The following is a 17,583-nucleotide window of genomic DNA, read 5'->3' as shown; positions in this document are numbered from 1 at the left end:
CTGCTCTTTCTTTCTCTCCTCTTAAATTTCATCTCTTTCATGCCTTTAGCAACCCAAAGAAATGCTGATGACTCCCACACCTCCATCCCCATGTGCTGTGCAAGGTATGTCCGAAAGCAGAGATCCTGTAGAGTGTTTAGGATAAGAGTAAACTGAATTCAGGTAGGTGTGGGGTCACATCCAGGCCCTGCCCCTTAGGAGCTATGTTATCTCTGTCCTCAGGCTCCTTCCTCTGACAAGTGGGGTTGATACTAGTTCTGACCTCATGGGATAGTGTGAGGGTTTGAGCGCTGAAAGCTTTGAAAGCAGTGGGTACTGTATGAATAGTAGCTGTTATTTTTATTGTGATGATGATGATGGTGATGTCATTCCCTTGCTTAAAAGTCTTCATTGGCCTTCTTTTTCTTATAGTATGTAATCAAATTGCTTACCTTGGCATTCAAAATTACCCTACAATCTGATTGTCCCAGCCTTTCCTTCTAAATGAATGCAATGTCTATCCCACACAAAAACTCTATATTAGTACTTTCATTCAGGAGAGAAGGGGCATGATCTTCAATACTGCACATAGGATGGGCAATAAAGGAAGGATTCATGTTTGACCTTGACACTCCCTGCACACAGTAGGCACATAATGCCTAGGAGTCCTACTGTTAAATGAACAACTACATCAAAAGTTAGAGACACAGTTCTAACCCTTATTGCAATATTAGGCTGTCACCCCAGAATCTGCGTACACCTCCTTTGAATCTAATTGCATTTCACTTTATAATGCTCTTCAGCATAATTAGCTCCAGGTATTGACTTCCTCTGAGCAGCTGTAATTTTATGAGACCTACTAGGGAAGTAACACTGAACAGCATAAGAGGGCTGGCACAGGGCGGGCTCAGTTTTGCTGATAGGTGCTTATGTAGCCTTAGATATGTCCCCTATCTTCTGAGCTTTGGTGTCCTTAGCTTATCAAAATGAGCTTGATCTTCCTCATCTTCCAGAGTGGTCTTAGAGGTAGAGTGAGACTACATGCAGAGAAGAACATTGTACCTACTCTAATGTCCCAAACTCACCTCTCAGGTTTTAATATTTCCTTTTATGGAAGTTGACCAAGTCAGTATCCTCTGACTAGAATTCAATGAATAAATGTTTAAAGTTTTTCCCCCATGGTTGTATCATGGCTCTGGAAAACACTTAATTCTTTTTCCTCTGTCCTTATGCAGAAGAACCCATATCTCCCCCAACATTTCAGAGCCTCATCTCTGGACCTTTTCCATTTTGTTATTTCTTGAGTGGCAGTAACTTGAAAAGCACACACCCGTGTTCCTGGATGGATGTACTTAGGCTGAAGCAAGATGAGCATATGGGCCATGGATCATCTCCAAAGTTGGTCCTGATGCAGCACAGCGTAGTGGTTAGGAACATGGGCTGTACGGTTCAAAGCCCAGGTCTGCCAATCTGGCACATTACTCTGCAAAATGAGAGTATTAATAGTATTTGCCTTTAATTTTTATGACAATTAAATGGGTTAGTATTTGTAAAGTACTTATCTGCAAAATGAGAGTACTAATAGTATTTGCCTTTAATTTTTATGACAATCAAATGGGTTAGTATTTGTAAAGTACTTAGATTTGTGCCTGATACAGACATTTCTGTTAAATAAATATGTAGTCTTCAAAGAACAGAAATGTCATGATTTTCTTTTTCCTTTCTTGGGGCAAAATCTTTAATCTTCTGGAATTAGCTGTCCTGAAGGCTCCTTTAAACTTCAGCATTGCTCATTCATTCATTCTCCAAATACTTACGGATCTTTAATTATCTTCAGACACTTTATTGGTCATGAGGGTGCAAAACCAGATAGAAAGCCTACCCTGGGAGTACACAGAAGCCAGCTCATACAAGCTCATGAGAGTCAGTTACTAAGTTTTCAGGGATTTTGCAGGCCATAATTGGGAGCTTGAAGTCTGCCGTGGTGGTTGTACTTATACCCCAGGAATCTACAAAGGCTACACATAAACCCCACGCCCCTGTAGCCATTGTCCCAGCCCACCATTATGGAATTGTGGGGGAGGCAGATTCTAGTTAAATAATCACAGAAATGAATAGAAGTTGGAGATTCTGGTTTATGCCATAACAGAGAGCTCTACAGTGCTGGAGGAGCTTGTAACTGAGAGATCTGACCTTGTCAAGGAGATCAGGGAGGGCTCCCTGACCAAGTAACAGATGAGCTGAAGCCTGGAGGGACAGAAGCAATGAATGGAATGAGGAGGGGTTGGGGGTCCTGAAAGATGATCACTGAGGCTGAGCACAGAGTGTGGAACAAGATACACCTGAAAGGGAAACATTTTTAGCAATGGCTGATATTAGCATATTTGCTTTGTAAAGAGATTACTGTGAAAAGTGGTTTATGGAGTGAGGTGGGCGCTATGAAGAGACTACTGGAATAGTCCAGGCAAGAGATGATGGCAGATTGCATGAAGGAGGTGGCAGTGGAGAGGAAGAAAGGAAGAGGGAGTTGGTAAAACCCTCAGGACTTCACCTGGGGCTGAATATGGAGGACGAGGAAAGGGAAGGTTTCAGGTATGACTGCCAGGTTAGTAGAACTCCAGCGTTCCACCGTGGAGGTGATGTTCCTGCTCCCTTTGTGCAGAGACACCCACTGCTGGCTTGTTCAAGGAGTGATAAGCCAGAACCACTGGACCAGTGCACTGTCCTCAATTGTGTGAACAGTTGCAGGACCAAAAAACTACACGGCAGAACCAGGATCAAAGAGAGGAAACAAAAAAAGACATTAGGTACCAGACAGAACTTCTTACAAATCATCCAGTCTGAATAATCTGTCCCAAGAGGTAGTAAACTCCTCACACCTGTGATGTTGCCGTGGAAGCTAGACTGGTACACAGCAGGGAGGCCACAGGAAAACTTGTGGGTGGGCTTTCGCAATCAGGAGAGTCTCCGAGAGCACAGTTCTCTGCGAAAACTGTTCCTCATTACCGCCACTCTATTTTTTTCTAATGGGTTTGCGTTAACAATCCCAATTCTTCACCCTTCCCTTTATCCATGAGATTTGCCATGTAATTCTGTAGGACCCTTCCAGCACCAGAGTTCAGTCATCTAACTTGCTTTGGGCACTAGAAAGAAGAAGAAGTGATACTGTGCAAGTTCTCAGCCTTGAGCCACTGTAAGTGTTTCTGCTCGCCTTCATCAGCTTCTCCTATCACCCTCTGAAGGAAGTTCCAGGTCAGTCCACTGGTCCAGGAGGAAAACAAGACATGCAAAGAGCAGAATTGCCCCAGCCTACATGCCCCCCAGGCAAGCCCAGACTAAAGTAGAGACCCCAGGGACCACAGAGGTATGAGCAAACTCAGCCCAGCCCACCTCCCACCTCTTGACTTAGGAAATGTAATAATCAATGTCTGTTATATTTAGCCACGGAGTATCCGTGAGGTTTATACACTTTTTCTCATGTCCTTCTCCTTTTCCAATGCTCCCCTTTGCTTATCAGGCACAACTCATTCTCTTAAGCCCAGTTTAATGCCCATCTTCTTCATGAATTCTAAAATGACTTCTTCACTCTCTAAATTCTCAAGACTGCTTAATAATCATACCTTCTAGGAGAAGCGTCATTTTGCAGCCTGTATACCACCAGACTTAGGAACTGCCCTCACTAGGTCACCGTGGAAAATTTCTTTTTTTAATGTTCTCAGTGCTGGTTCAGAGCAAGATCTTTAGTGTTAGGGCCAGAATTAAGATGGATGGGTGACCCGGCCTGGGACCACTCCCCTCCCTTTGCCCTTTAGCCACCTCTCTCTCTAAGTCTTTACTCATCTGCTTATCTTCTGCGACAATCCCTTCTTTCGAAAGAAGGAACTACTGTAAGAACTACTTGGAAATCCATAAGAATATTGCATTGAAGTGTTTGGATAAATAAACATAAGTAGATGATCATTTTATCTGTATACTATAGTAAATTGAGTGACTGGTCCCAAGTGTTCACTTGCCTGTAATTACCTTTTACATCTTCTTTCTTGCTGTGGCCTCATGGTGGGCAGAGTGTGCTTCCCCATCCCTTGACTATGTGATTCACATTGGCCAAGCAGAGTTTTTAAACGCGCTTGTATAATTGTGCTTTCCCTCTCATCTGCTGACATTGCCATGAGAAAGAATTACCCCACGTAGCTGCTACCCCTCTAGCCTGAGCCCTAGAGGGAGACAGTGGAGCAGAGATGCTCCAGCCAAACTTCAGACTCACAGTTTGAAGCAGAGCTGTCCCAGCCAATCCATAGTCATGGGACTGCAAAATAAATGCACTGAGATTTTGAGGTCGTTATACAGTAAAAGCTGACTGATAACGCTTACCACAAGCTATGCGTGGGCCCTCATGCACACCATCTCTGTTACGCTGCACATAACATTGTGGGGTAGGGATGGTAAGATCTTCATTCTGCAGATCATGGAGCCGAAGCTTGGAGATATTGAGCAACTAGTCCAGAATCCCACAGTCAAGTCAGAATTCAAACCCAGTTCTCTGGCGTCTCCTCTGTGACCTGGCAGGTCTGACTGTGGTCCTCTTCTGGCCACTGGTTTTACCCACATAAACTTTGTCTCTCCCTGTTTGATCTTGGTGGAAAAAATGAGAGGACAAAGGAGGGAGTTTATATTCTTTCCTCATCTAAGCCCAGGAACATTGATTCAAAACTTAATATATTCTGGATGCCAACCTGGGAAGCGAATTCCCCATTTGGGCCCTGTTGCTATTGGACAATGATTTCCAAGTTCCACACACTGATTTTACAACTTGGATTCTAAGCTGTAGTCCTTCTGGGATTGGGCAGCACCTGTGTGTGTGAACACATGGTTCGTTGTGTTCTGATTTTCCCTGTGTTTCTATCTAATCTCCTGGATAACCTGGCTCAGATGCCTAAAGCTAGAGGCATGTCACAGATGTTTACATTTACCTACAGCTAGGGCTCCTAGGACCACAGCATCTGGCTACACAGACTAAGTGCAAATGCTGGGGGCACCATTCACATAGTTACTCTGGAATTGTGCAATATGGTGGTCCTGGGCCTCTTATTACAGATATCAACACTGACCCCAAGTTACTTAGCTGGTAAAATGCTGTACTCTCCATTGGCCCCAGCTATACTTTGCCTTGTAGCTATATATCAAGGTTGTTCAAATATCTCCTAGAGAGAATCATAAACTCAGAACTGAATGACTATTAAAGATACATGGAGCCCCAAGTTGTAGCTCTCTGGTTCAGAGTTTCTCTAATAACAATGACACCCCAAGCAATGTTTTCTACCACTTTCTTTATTGTGACTCACTATAAAAAAATTAATGGGGGGAACTTTTAAAGAAATTTTCCTAGTGCCCTGACATCCAATTCCCAGATAGAGCCCCACAATTGTCCCTAAAACCAACAGCTATAATTGGAGGTCTGCTTTGTGCCAAGCAAAGTGTTACATGCTGGTAATGGCTCAGAAATGGTCTTGGCCTTTCAGTGAGATAACAAATAATAATCCAACATGGTGGGCACTAGAATAGAGATGGATGCAAGGTCTTATGGGAATACAGAGGAAAGGGTACCCCTCTTCCTTCTGGGTTGCATAAGACTTCAGGGAGGAAGTGACATTCACATTAATCCCTTGAAGTATGAATGGGAGTGCAGGTGGGGAAAGGAAAGGAAGCTATGTCAGGCAGAGGCAAGGTAGAGACAAAGGCATGGAATTGTGGAGATGCCCGGTAGGCTTGGGGGATGCCAACTACCTCGAACTGCACTGTCCCAACAAAGCAGCCACCAGCCACATGTGGTTACTAAGTGCTCACATGGGGCTGGTCTTACCTGAGATGTGTTAAAACACATTCTGTATTTCAAAGACTTAGTATAAAAAAGAATGTAAAATAATCAGTATTTTCAATATTGACTATATGTTGAAATTATAATATTTTGGATTATATTGGGTCCAATATTGTGATTTATAAGGAATACATATTTGATCATTCAGATGACCAAAATACATTTCTCATACATATTTGGTCATCCTCCATGATTCCTAGCTCACAGCTCCCCAAAGCCTTAGAATTTCCTGAGCAGAAAAGAGGAATGGAACCATCTTCTGTCCTAATATTTGGTCACCTGTCCTCAGTTCTGAAATCACTTGAGAGCCATTAAGTTGAAATGGGTGTTTTGTTATTTAAAACAGGTTCCTTTCTACCAGCTGCCGGGTTTATGTTAATGAAGTGCTTTTTGGAAAGCACCTAAGGGTAGAGGCTGGTTGCCAGGGGAACCAACCCTGAATAGAGGGTTGGAACTTTCAGTCCTGTCCCCTGACCTCTAGGAACGGAGAAGAGCTCAGTCATCAATGGCCAATGATTTAATCAATCGTGCCTATGTAATGAAGCCTCTGTAAAAACCCAAAAGGATGGTTCAGATCACTTCTGGAGTAGTGAACACATGAAATTTGGGGAGATTGGTGCCCTGGGACAGAGGATGGAAGCTCCACACCCCTTCCTCAAACCTTACCCTAGCATCTTTTCCATCTGGCTGTTCCTGAGTTATATCCTTTTATAATAAGCTGGTAATGTAGTAAGTATACTCTTTCTCTGAGCTTTGTGAGCCAATATAGCAAAGTAATCTAACCCAAGGAGGGTGTCTTGGGAACCTTTGACACCTGGACTTGCAGTTGGTGCCAGAAAGGGGGGGAGGACAGGCCTGTAGGATTGAGTCCTTAACCTGTGGAATATGATGCAATATCTAGTAGGTCGTGTCAGAACTGAATTAAGTGGTAGGATACCCAACTGATGTCTGAGAATTGCTTGGTGGTGGTGGTGGGGGAACCACACACATTGGAATTGCTGATCAGAATCATTAATTGTGTTAAGTAAAAGGTTATTCAAAATTAATTTCATCTTTTTCCTTATACTTTTTAAATATGGCTACTAAACTTTTAAATTACTTATGCGACTTGTATTTCTATTAGACAGTACTGGTCTTGAAAAGCCAGGGCAGTAGGAGGCAATAAATATAGAACTGAGCCTTTAGTTCAGCTGTGAGCTTGAAATGAGCCCATAGACACACCCAATTTGCCACACAAATCACAGCACCAGCCACTCGCTATTCCATGGCACCCAGCCTCTTCATGCTGTTAGGTTCTCTGCCCAGTCCCTGAAGCATCTGTGCTTCTGATTCTACTGTGCAGACCTACTTGTGATTGCCATACTTGTCAGAGTGGCAGCCAAAGCGTTTAGTGTCTCAGCTTTTCTAGGCCAGGGCTGTCCAGTTGAGATATAAAAAAGTTGGAAAAAGTTGATCCATACTGCAAACCCAATCTGAGTCCCAACCAAGTAAGTTCTCAGGGGGCTATTTGAGGTCTCCAATCAAAACTGTTGCCAAATCCAAACCAGACAGTTTCCTGCCCAAGGCTGAGTATTCAGCCATGACTTAGTGATCAGGCACCCCCAGTGGGCCATTTGCTTCTCATCAAGCCATGAGTTACGATATGCTGTGCCCATTTCTAACTGCCCATCTGTTTTCCTCTTTGGAGAATGGCGAGGGGCAGGTGTCTGTCACTGCCCCAAGCAGATCTTTCTCAGCTGTCTTCTTGCAGACTTCCTTTCTTAGTCCACACCACTAATAATAGTGTGTAGTCTGTATTATCATCATCTCCAAATTACATTTGAGCAAACCAGGATGGAAGAGTTTGAATGGCCCACACAGCTTGTAAGTGGGGTTGCTGGGGCTTGGACTTGGGTCTCTTGGCTCCAAAGCCATCTTTCATTGTCCAACCTGGCCTCAGCCTTAATGTATTATTCAACCTCCCAAGTCCTAGTTGTAAAGCTCTGTGTTAGTTAAGAGAATGGTGGCTGCTGAAACAGATAAACTCTGAACTCTCGATGCTTTCACATATTTGAGGTTTATTCTCACTGATGCAAAGCCCTATGCAAATGTTTGACAGGCCCTGGGGATGTAGGGATGTAGGGACCTAGGTTCCACACATGTTGTAGCTCTATTATGTTAAACATGGGGCTCCCAAGATCTCTGCAGGGCACCTTCATGGTTGCCATGGCAAGATGGAATACAGTTGATGTCCTGTTGGAGCATGCAAGGGACAGATGGTACATGCGGCAACAATTACATCCTACTTCTGATACAGAGACCCCAAATGGCAGTGTCTTAAAGAGAGGAGGCATGACCCTTCCCTCCTTTCTTTACCTTGCTGCTTAAGGCATATATATGGTGGTAAGCCCTCTTGAGTCATGTGAAGAAATACCCTAGGATGGCAGAATGCAAGAGAGGAGCCTGGATCTCTGCATGACTGCATGGAGCAGAATCACCATGCCAGTCCTGCACTGACCACCACCACACTACATATGAGAGAATTGAATTTTCATCTTGTTTAAGCCACTCTTTTTGGGGGGCACCTATTTCATGCAACTGAACCTACATTGTCAATACAGGATCCTACTCTTTTTGTACTCAACAGTACTCTGGCCAATAGTGCCTGGAAGAAGAGTTAGTCAGCCCAAAGCCCCATCTCTCGTCACAGAAGCTTAGTTGGGGGCGGGGGCAGGCAGCAGAGAGAATAGCTCCTTTTGAGCGCATGATGGCATTTTTAAATTGCGATGAAATACACAGAATATAAAATTTACTCTTTTAACTATTTTTAAGTGTACGGTTCATTGGCATTATGTACATTCACATTATTGTGCAATCATCATTGCCATCTATCTTCAGAAATTTCCATCTTCAAAAATTGAAATTATGTATCCATTCAACACTAATTCCCTTTGCCCCCTCCCCCAGCCCCTGGCAGCCACCAATCTAATTTCTGTCTCTATGACTTTACTACTCTAGGTACTTCATATAAGTGGATTCATACAATATTTTTCTTTTTGTGACTGGCTTATTTCATGTAGCATGATGTTTTTAAGGTCATCTTTGTTGTAGCATGTGTCAGAAGTTCTTTCCTTTCTGCAGCTGAATAATATTCCATTGTATGTATAGACTATATTTTATCCATTCATCTATCAGTGGACACTTGGGTCGCTCCCACCTCTTAGCTACTGTGAATAATGCTGCTATAAACATGGGTGTGCAAATATCTGATTGGGAGAAACAGAAAAAGATCTCTGTAGAAAGAGGAAGAGAAAGCAGAAACAGTATACACAGGTCTTAACCATATGAGCCTGGAGTGGCATATAATTTTTCAGCTCACATTTCACTGGCAAGAACTAGTCACAGGGTGTATTATTTATCTATGAATAACAAATAACCCTAAAACTTAGTGGATTGAAACAATAAGCATTTACTATGTGGTTTCCGTGGGTCAGGAAATAAGGAGAGGCATCACTGAATAGTTGTGGTTGAGGGCTTCTCAAGAGTCTGCAGTCAAGAAATGAGCTGTGGCTACAGTGATCAGAAGGTTTGACTGGCACTGGGGGACCTGCTTCCAAGATGGTGCACTCACATGGCTGTTGGCAAGAGTCCTCAGATCTTTGCCAAGTAGATCTCTTCATAGGGCTGCTTGAGTGTCCTCAGAACACAGCAGCTCGTTTTCCCTAAAGTAAGTAATCCAAGAAAGCAAAGTAGACGCTTTGGTATCTTTTACGACCTAGCATCAGGTATTATACACCATCATTTCTGTGATATCATATTGGTTACACAAGTCAATCCTATTCAGTGTGGGAGGAGACTACACAGGGGTGTGAATAGTAGGAGGAGGGGTCATTGGGACTTCTTGAAGTCTGGCTACTGCTGAGGCTCTTGCATCTGAGAAATGAGGTTCTTGTCTGGGCAGCCATTTTCCAGCAATAACTCTATATGTAGAAGGGGTGATATTTTATGGACAGCTGGTCATGTTGGCCATAGACCTCTCTCCAGGAGTTTCAGAGGCGTCTCTGACTACCTATGTGAACTGGCCTCAGTTTTGCCTTCTGTACAATGAACTTGTTCTTTCCTACTACCTAGAAACTAGTTCTGATATCCCTGTCTTGGCTTCTAGCCCAAGTAAAAACCATAGCTGGTGGTCATTGGTTCATTGGTATAGGACAGACCTAAATCTCAGAGAGGCACAATGAAGGGAGGGGCATCATCAGAAAAGGAGGGGTGGGAGCTGAACTCAAGGCCTGGGGGCCCAGAAACATGTCAGATAAGAGTACTGGTTTTGGAGTGAGCAGCCTGGGTTCAAAACCCTCTTAAAACTCTTTGTCCTTGAGCATTTTCACCTCTTGGAGTCCAGTTTCCTGTACAACAGGAAAAAATCAACATTAACCTCATAGGGTTATTAGGATTACTGATCTAATCCAGTGTTTCCCAAATTTATATGTGCCATATCTGTCTCCTTGATGCTTTTTTTCATATTTGTATGCCATCTGTAGTATTGTCTAATATTTTCCTTATATATATTTATAACTTTATTGATTTAATTCACATAAAGCAATTTGCCCATTTAAGGTATACAGTTCAGTGATTTTAATATATTCATATAGTTGTGCAAGCATTACCATAGTTTTTGAACACCCCAATTTTCATCAACACAAAAAGAAACCGTATACCCGTTAGCAGTCACTCCCCATTTTTCTACAATCCATGGCTCCCCCAGTGCTAGGAAGCCACTAATCTACTTTCTGTATCTATGGGTTTCACCCATTATGGACATTTCATATAAATGGAATCATAAAATATATGTCCTTTTGTGTCTAGCTTCTTTCACTTAGAGTAGTGTTTTCAAGATTCATCCACATTGTAGCATGTATCAGTACTTCATCACTTTCATGGCTGAATAATGTTCCATTGCATGAATATGCTACATTATATATGTTGTCCATTCATCAGTTGATAGACATCTGGGTTGTTTTCAGCTTTTGGTTGTTATGACTAATGCCAGGAATATTCATGGTCAAGATTTACATGGACATATGTTTTCAATTATCCTGGGTCCATACCTAGGAATGGAATTGCTCTTGCATCATATGGCAAATCTGTAGTTAGCCTTTTGAGGAACTGCTAGCCTAATGTATGAAGAGATGGAACCACTTTGCATTCCTACCAGTACTGTATCAGGGTCCCAGTTTCTCCACATTCTCACCAATAGTTGCTGCTGTTATTATTATTATTATTATTATAGCCATTCTTATTAGTGTGAAGTGGCCTCTTGTTATGGTTTTGATTTGTTTTTCCTTTCTATTGATTCATTTTGTTTGTATTTAAAGGAGACTTTATATTGCTACCCTAAGTGGAAAGACAGTATTATTTACCACCTGTAGAAGGTAACCCATTAATACTATACCTGTTAAAATGATACTTGTCCATGTATCACATGCTATAATTGATGTCTACCATATTTGGGAAAATACCAATATAATCTAGGTGAGGGTCTCATTGATACCTCTGGCACAGAGTTCATGTTTCACAAATGATAAGCTATCATTTTTGTCATTTCCCATTTTTAACATTGTTTGTGAAGCATAAACAAAGGCATAAGAAGGAGTTTTGTTGTGTTTGTGTGTTTGTTTGTTTTTCAGAAAGAGAGTAGGGTAAGATTCAGAGATTGGGAAAAGGGTCCTTATTAAAGAGTCCATCCAGTGGGAGAGAGCAGCTTTAGAAACTGAAAACAATCCGTAAGTGGATGGTGAGAATTTATAGTGTAGGGTTAAGTATAACATTTGAGATCCATATGCTGGTTGGCAGTCTTGAGAATTCTGGGATTCTTTTCTACAGTATATGTTGATCTTAATTCTTCCTCACATTCTTATAGGGTATGCTAATATTTAAGTTCTTAAGAGCTTATCCCGGAAATTCTGGGTCTGATTCAACCTTAAACAGCCTTCTTCTAACATCCACCAAACCCCTGCCCTCACTGCTGCAGCTCAGACACCATGTGTGAGGAGGGCAGGGCAGGTTGGGGAGTCCTGACCTGACAAGTGGAACTGAGGTTCACAAGGGTGCAGAAACTTGTCTAAGTTCACCAGCATATAGTTGGGAGACCTGAGACTAGAATCCAGGTCTCCAAATCCTCCTACCATTTTTCTTTGTGGGAAGCCCTTCTTGGCTCTTTATTTCACTTCTTTATATCATGAGATACTCACAGATTCCTTGTCAGTAGACAGAGATCTGCTACTCAAAGTGTGGTTCATACCAGCAACAGTAGCACCTGGGAACTTGTTAGAAATGTAGACTCTCTGGTCCCACCCAGAACCACTGAGTCAGAATCAGCATTTTAACAAGATCCCCTAGTATTTTATCCCAGAAACATTGACTAAGATATTATAAATGGGTTTATTCATCCAAAACCCTTATTTGAACACTTATACTATGTGCCAGGCTCTGATAAGTGCTAAACAAGCAGAGATGATTAAGTCTTCATTCTTGCCTTCAAGAAGGTCCCAGGCTAATAAGAGACATAGATGATAAACCAAAGATCACAGCCTTCCCAATGACTTTTTTTCCCTTTGATTGAAAAAGTAGTTGCTTTATCACTTTTTCTAAAAATGAATTGCTAAGAATTCTGCAGTGGCTGTTGTGTTAGTGTTGTATGTCTGTCCAGCATGCTTTCCCTTTTGTCTTCTTCCAGATCCTTTGGGAAACTCCTTCCCCAACTCTTTTTTATTTTTATTCAAAAATATTTATCAAGCATCATTATATGTTAAGTTCTGCTCTAGATACTGGGGATGCAGTGGTCAAGAAATTAGACAATGTCCCTCTTTTCAAGGAGGTTCTTTTTATTCTATATTCTATGGAGAAAAATGAAAAGGGCAGCAGGGTCAGGGAAGGGGTCTCCTTTGGGTAGAGTGGTTGAAGAAGGCCCCTCTGAAGTAATTGCAATCTAGCCCAAGAGCTGAGAAGGACCCAGTCCTGCAGCATCTCAAGGAAGAGTGTTTGGTTGGCTTTCGTGGGGCTGTCATTCATGGTGCTAAGTCTGCCTTCTGACCTCATTGATTGGTGCAAGGATGAGCATGTGATCCAAAAGAGTCAATCAGAGTCTTCCCTGGATTGATGTATAGACGTGGGTAGAAAACTAGTTGCGCAGTGATTTCTTTGTCACCTTGAGCAAGTCCCTTCTCTTCTCTGAGCCTCGTTTTGCTCACCTGTGAACAGAGTAGCTTAAACCACATGTCACCTTAGCTTCGGCTACCTCTAACTGACAGATTCAGCTTTTCAAAACAAAGCATCAGAGCACTGGTTTCTTTTGAGGGCTGTCTTCCCTCCCCCCTTCTCAGATATACTTCAAATAACAGTCTTCCTAACTGAAGCTGACTCCTATTTGAAAAGTTTGAATGGTCAGCCTCTGCCTAACAGGGATTCTGTCTTTAGCAGTTTGATGAGCTCCATCTACAGACTTTATATTTGTTTCACAACTAGAGTATGGGGAGAAGGACCTGGACTCAAAACCTACTTCTGCCTTTTACTAGTTGGGTGAACCTGAATAAGAATCACAACTTCTCTGAATCTCAGTGTCTTCATCTAAAAAGCAAATATAATAATAGTATGTACCTCACTGGGTCCTTTTGAGAAGTAAATGAGCTGTCACATGCCCCTCTCTTTCCTAGAGCTTGTGGTTTGTGAATCAATGTCCCCTTGCCACTAGACTGCATATATCATGCAGGGCATGAACTGGGACTACTTTTACATGCAAGTTAGCCGTTGTTATTATTATTATCATTATTATTATTAAAGTTGTTATTGAATTTTATCTTTTTATTTTTTATTTTTTTAAGATTTTATTTATTTTAGAGCATGTGCGCATGCACACAAGTAGGGGGAGGGTGCAGAGGGGGAGGGAGAGAATTTCATGCAGACTCTGTGCTGAGTGTGGAGCCTGATGTGGGGCTCAATCTCATGATCCTAAGATCGTGACCTGAGCCAAAACCAAGAGTCAGATGCTTAACTAACTGAGCCACCCAGGGCACTGCGAACTTTGTCTTTTTAAATAGCTATACCAATCTGTTACCAAGATTGTAAAAAGATGTGAGCTAAAATAGGAATTTTTAGAGGTCTCTGGTGAAAGTGTTACCTTAGAATACATGGAAAAAGCAAAAAGAAAAGAGTTCAGATACTCTTTAGCAGCTCCAGTATGCCAGTCAGTGTGCAAGGAGCCTTCACGTCCAGTGCCCATTGACCCCTCACCATAATCCCAAGAAGTGGGTATGATTGTTATTCCCATGGTGCAGATAAGAAATTGGAAGCCCAGAAAGGTTAAGAAACTTATCCAAGGTCACACAGCTAATAAGTGACTCAGATGAAATTCAGACCAGCCTGGTTCCAGAGGCCAACTTCTTCCTGCCTCTTCAAGATATAGTTCTTCAGAGGTGATAGGAAGAACCCGTACTTGATCAGAAGTCAAGGAGGTGGGTATTCTCTGGCAATTGATGAAGAAAAGAGAGACCCTGCACGTAAACTGAGGCAGGACTTCTATGCTGAAAGGATGATCTTGGACTGAAAACAGGAGGTATCTAGAATGACCAAAGTGTTGGGGTCCCATAGTGACCAGAGCCCCAATACCATTTGTTGAATGTCACTGCATGCTATGTTCAATGCTTAGCTCTATAAGCATTCCCTCACAACAATACCAGGGGATAGGGATGTTAAAAGCCAGACCTTACAGGTGGTGAAACTGAGGATCAGAGAGGTAAATCTATTTAGTGGAGGTCACACAGCTAGTAAGGAGCAGAATCTGTGTTTGAATGCTCATCAAACTCATGCAGTTTTATAAAACCAAACAAAATGAGGTAAATGCTGCCTTTTCTAATGCAGTATCTTCAAGGGAAAATCAACAGATGAAAACTGGTAGACAGCAAAAAGGGATCCCCGAGTTGACACAGTGTCTTCCTGCACCCCTCCGCACACTTTCCCGGGCCTTGTGTTACCATAGGCATTCCCCTTCTGTGTGCCTGGCTCCCTGGGTATCTTTGAAGACAGTGATGGGATTCCTTAGGCTGTTTTTATCACTTCAAAAGGCTTAGAATGATAGTTTCCTATACTAGGAAGATACAAGAAAACTGAAAACAAGAAAATTTACTTTTGTTGAAGATGGCTTTCTTCCACTGAGAATAGGAAGAAGTCCTATGCAGTGGTTAAACAGACTTGTGTGTGACAATTTGCTTTTGACAAGTCACTTCCTCTCTCCTAAGCCTCAGTTTTCCTGTTTGTAAATTATGATACTAGAGTACCCACTACAGGGGCTACTGTGGAGATTATCCCTGTTAAGCACTTAGTCCCATGCTTGACACACAGCAAGTACACAATTATGCATGTCCCTATGCATGTGTGAGAGTGACTCTGAGTAGCTTAAGCTGGCTATAACATCTGACAGCCCATTGTTTTTGCTTTTGATTAATAAAATATTGTGGTACACAGTAATTGCTTTGCAAGAGGTGGTGGGCTACAATGGAGAAAACATGGGATTTAAAGCCAGGGAGACTAAATTTGAATACCAGCCTACCTCTCCCAGCTGCATGACCCTGAGCACTTCAGTCCACCTTGCAGAGCCTTGCTGTCCTCTTCCAGGGTGGCAGAGGGGGAGTTGCTGCCCAGCTGCGAGGAATGTGACCAGCAAGCAGCTTCCAGCTGTCAACTCTTGTACAGTCTGCTTCAGTTGGAGAGAGCCCCTTTGCCAAAGTCGTACCCTTCACAGGGCATTCTGCATCTGCTGAGGAAGTGAGGTGAGAGTATAAAGGTCCAGCCATGTCTGCTGGTACAGGATGCTCTGATGGTCAGGACAGGGCCAGAGCTCCCTCAGGTTGGCTAAGGCTTCATCAAGCTTTCATCAGACTTCAACATCTCTCTCTGTCCAACCCTACTTTCTTTTTTTTCCCTCCACGGGTGTTAATCCCTAAGAAACATCTTTCACCTGCCTGAGCATCTACTTTTGAAGAACCCAACCTCCAACATTTGGTGCCAGGACTGGTCTGAGAAAGCAGGTAATAAGATAGGCTTTGGGAGCTAGATCGCTCGCTGACTGGATGGCAAGAGAGTGCCATCACCAGTGGTCAGCTGAGCAGAGATAGCCCAGTTATTAAAACTTTCACACATGGGGAATTGGAAGAGTTGCATCTGTGGGTGGAAATGAACTAGCAGGCATGGTGCATCAGGTATTTGATAAGGATGGAGAACACAATAGAATAAATGGATTGATGGCTGCGGCTAAGTAGCACTGAGTCTCTATTCCAAGGGTCCACAAACATTTTCTTCAAAGGGCCACATAGCAAATATTTTAGACTTTGCCGACTGTAGAGTCGATTGTGACAACTCGATTCTGCTGTTGTGATGCAAAGCAGGCATAGAAAATATTTAATCAAATAAAACTTTACAAAAATAGGCTGTTGGCCAGATTTGACTCGTGGGCTATAGTTTATTGATCCTTGCTCTATATTAAAGAAAAATAATAAACAGCTAAGGATGAGTAGCAGACAAGTGAAAACCAAGGGTCTTCTTTGGTTATTTTCAAAGAAGCTTTTTTGGTTTGTTTGTTTGTTTCCTAGCAGAAGAGAGAAGAAAGCTGAGGACCAAAGTCAGGACCCCAGAACATGATAGTTATTTAAAGGCAGTTAAATGACCATCCAAGGCAGGTCTGCTATGCTGATTATCACCCTATAGCCTGTGGTTTTCTGGGCAGAGTGTGGGGACTCCTGATTTATTTCATTTGCTGATTTCCCATGTCATTTGCCCCTTCCTCCAAGGAGACCTCCCTGCCTGACCACTTCAACCAAATTCTCTTTCAGGCACCCTGTTGGTTTCCATCACAGCACTTTCCACATAGTAAGTCAGCCTTTTTTTGGAACTGTGACATACAAAAGAAATGTATACACACCATAATTATATAGCTGGGTGAATTTGCATGGGGTGAGCCCTTCATAACCAGCACCCAGATCAAGAAATGGAAAAGGCCAGCACCAGAAGCCTCTCATGCTCCCTCTCAGTCACTACTGCTCCTAAGAAGAGCCACTGCCCTGACTTCCAACACAGTAGATTATTCTTCCCTGTTTGTTAACTTTATAAAAATAGAATCCTACTGTGTGTATTCTTGGGTCTGGCTGGCTCTTCTACTCAGCTTTATTGGGGGGAGCAGGTAGGGAGAGCTTCATCCATGTGGTTATAGTTTGTTCCTGTGGTGTTAATATACTGCAACTTATTTATTCTACAGTTGATGAATATTCTAGTTGTTTCTACTTTGGGCTGTTAGGAATAGTGCTGCTGTGAACATTTTTGTATATGTCTTTTGATGAACTTATGCACATATTCCTGTTGGTTATATTCCTAAGAAGTAGAAATGCTAGATCTTAGGATAAGTGTATTTTGGTTTAGTTGATCCTGTCAAAGAGTTTTCACAATGGTTGCACAATTAACCCTTTTACGAGCAATGTATGAGAGTCCTTTTTCTCCACATTCTTGCCAATACTTACTATTTTATGCCTTTTTAATTTTAGCCATCCTGATGGGTATGTAATGGTTTTTGTATTGGGTTTTTAATGTGCATTTTCTGCATTTCTTTTCTTTTCTTTTCTTTTCTTTTCTTTTCTTTTCTTTTCTTTTCTTTTCTTTTCTTTTCTTTTCTAAGTAGGCTCCCTGCCCATCATGGAACCCAATAC

The sequence above is a fragment of the Ailuropoda melanoleuca genome, chromosome 4, assembly GCF_002007445.2.
Source record: "Ailuropoda melanoleuca isolate Jingjing chromosome 4, ASM200744v2, whole genome shotgun sequence".
NCBI lineage: Eukaryota > Metazoa > Chordata > Mammalia > Carnivora > Ursidae > Ailuropoda > Ailuropoda melanoleuca.
Note: the sequence above shows the minus strand (reverse complement) of the source record.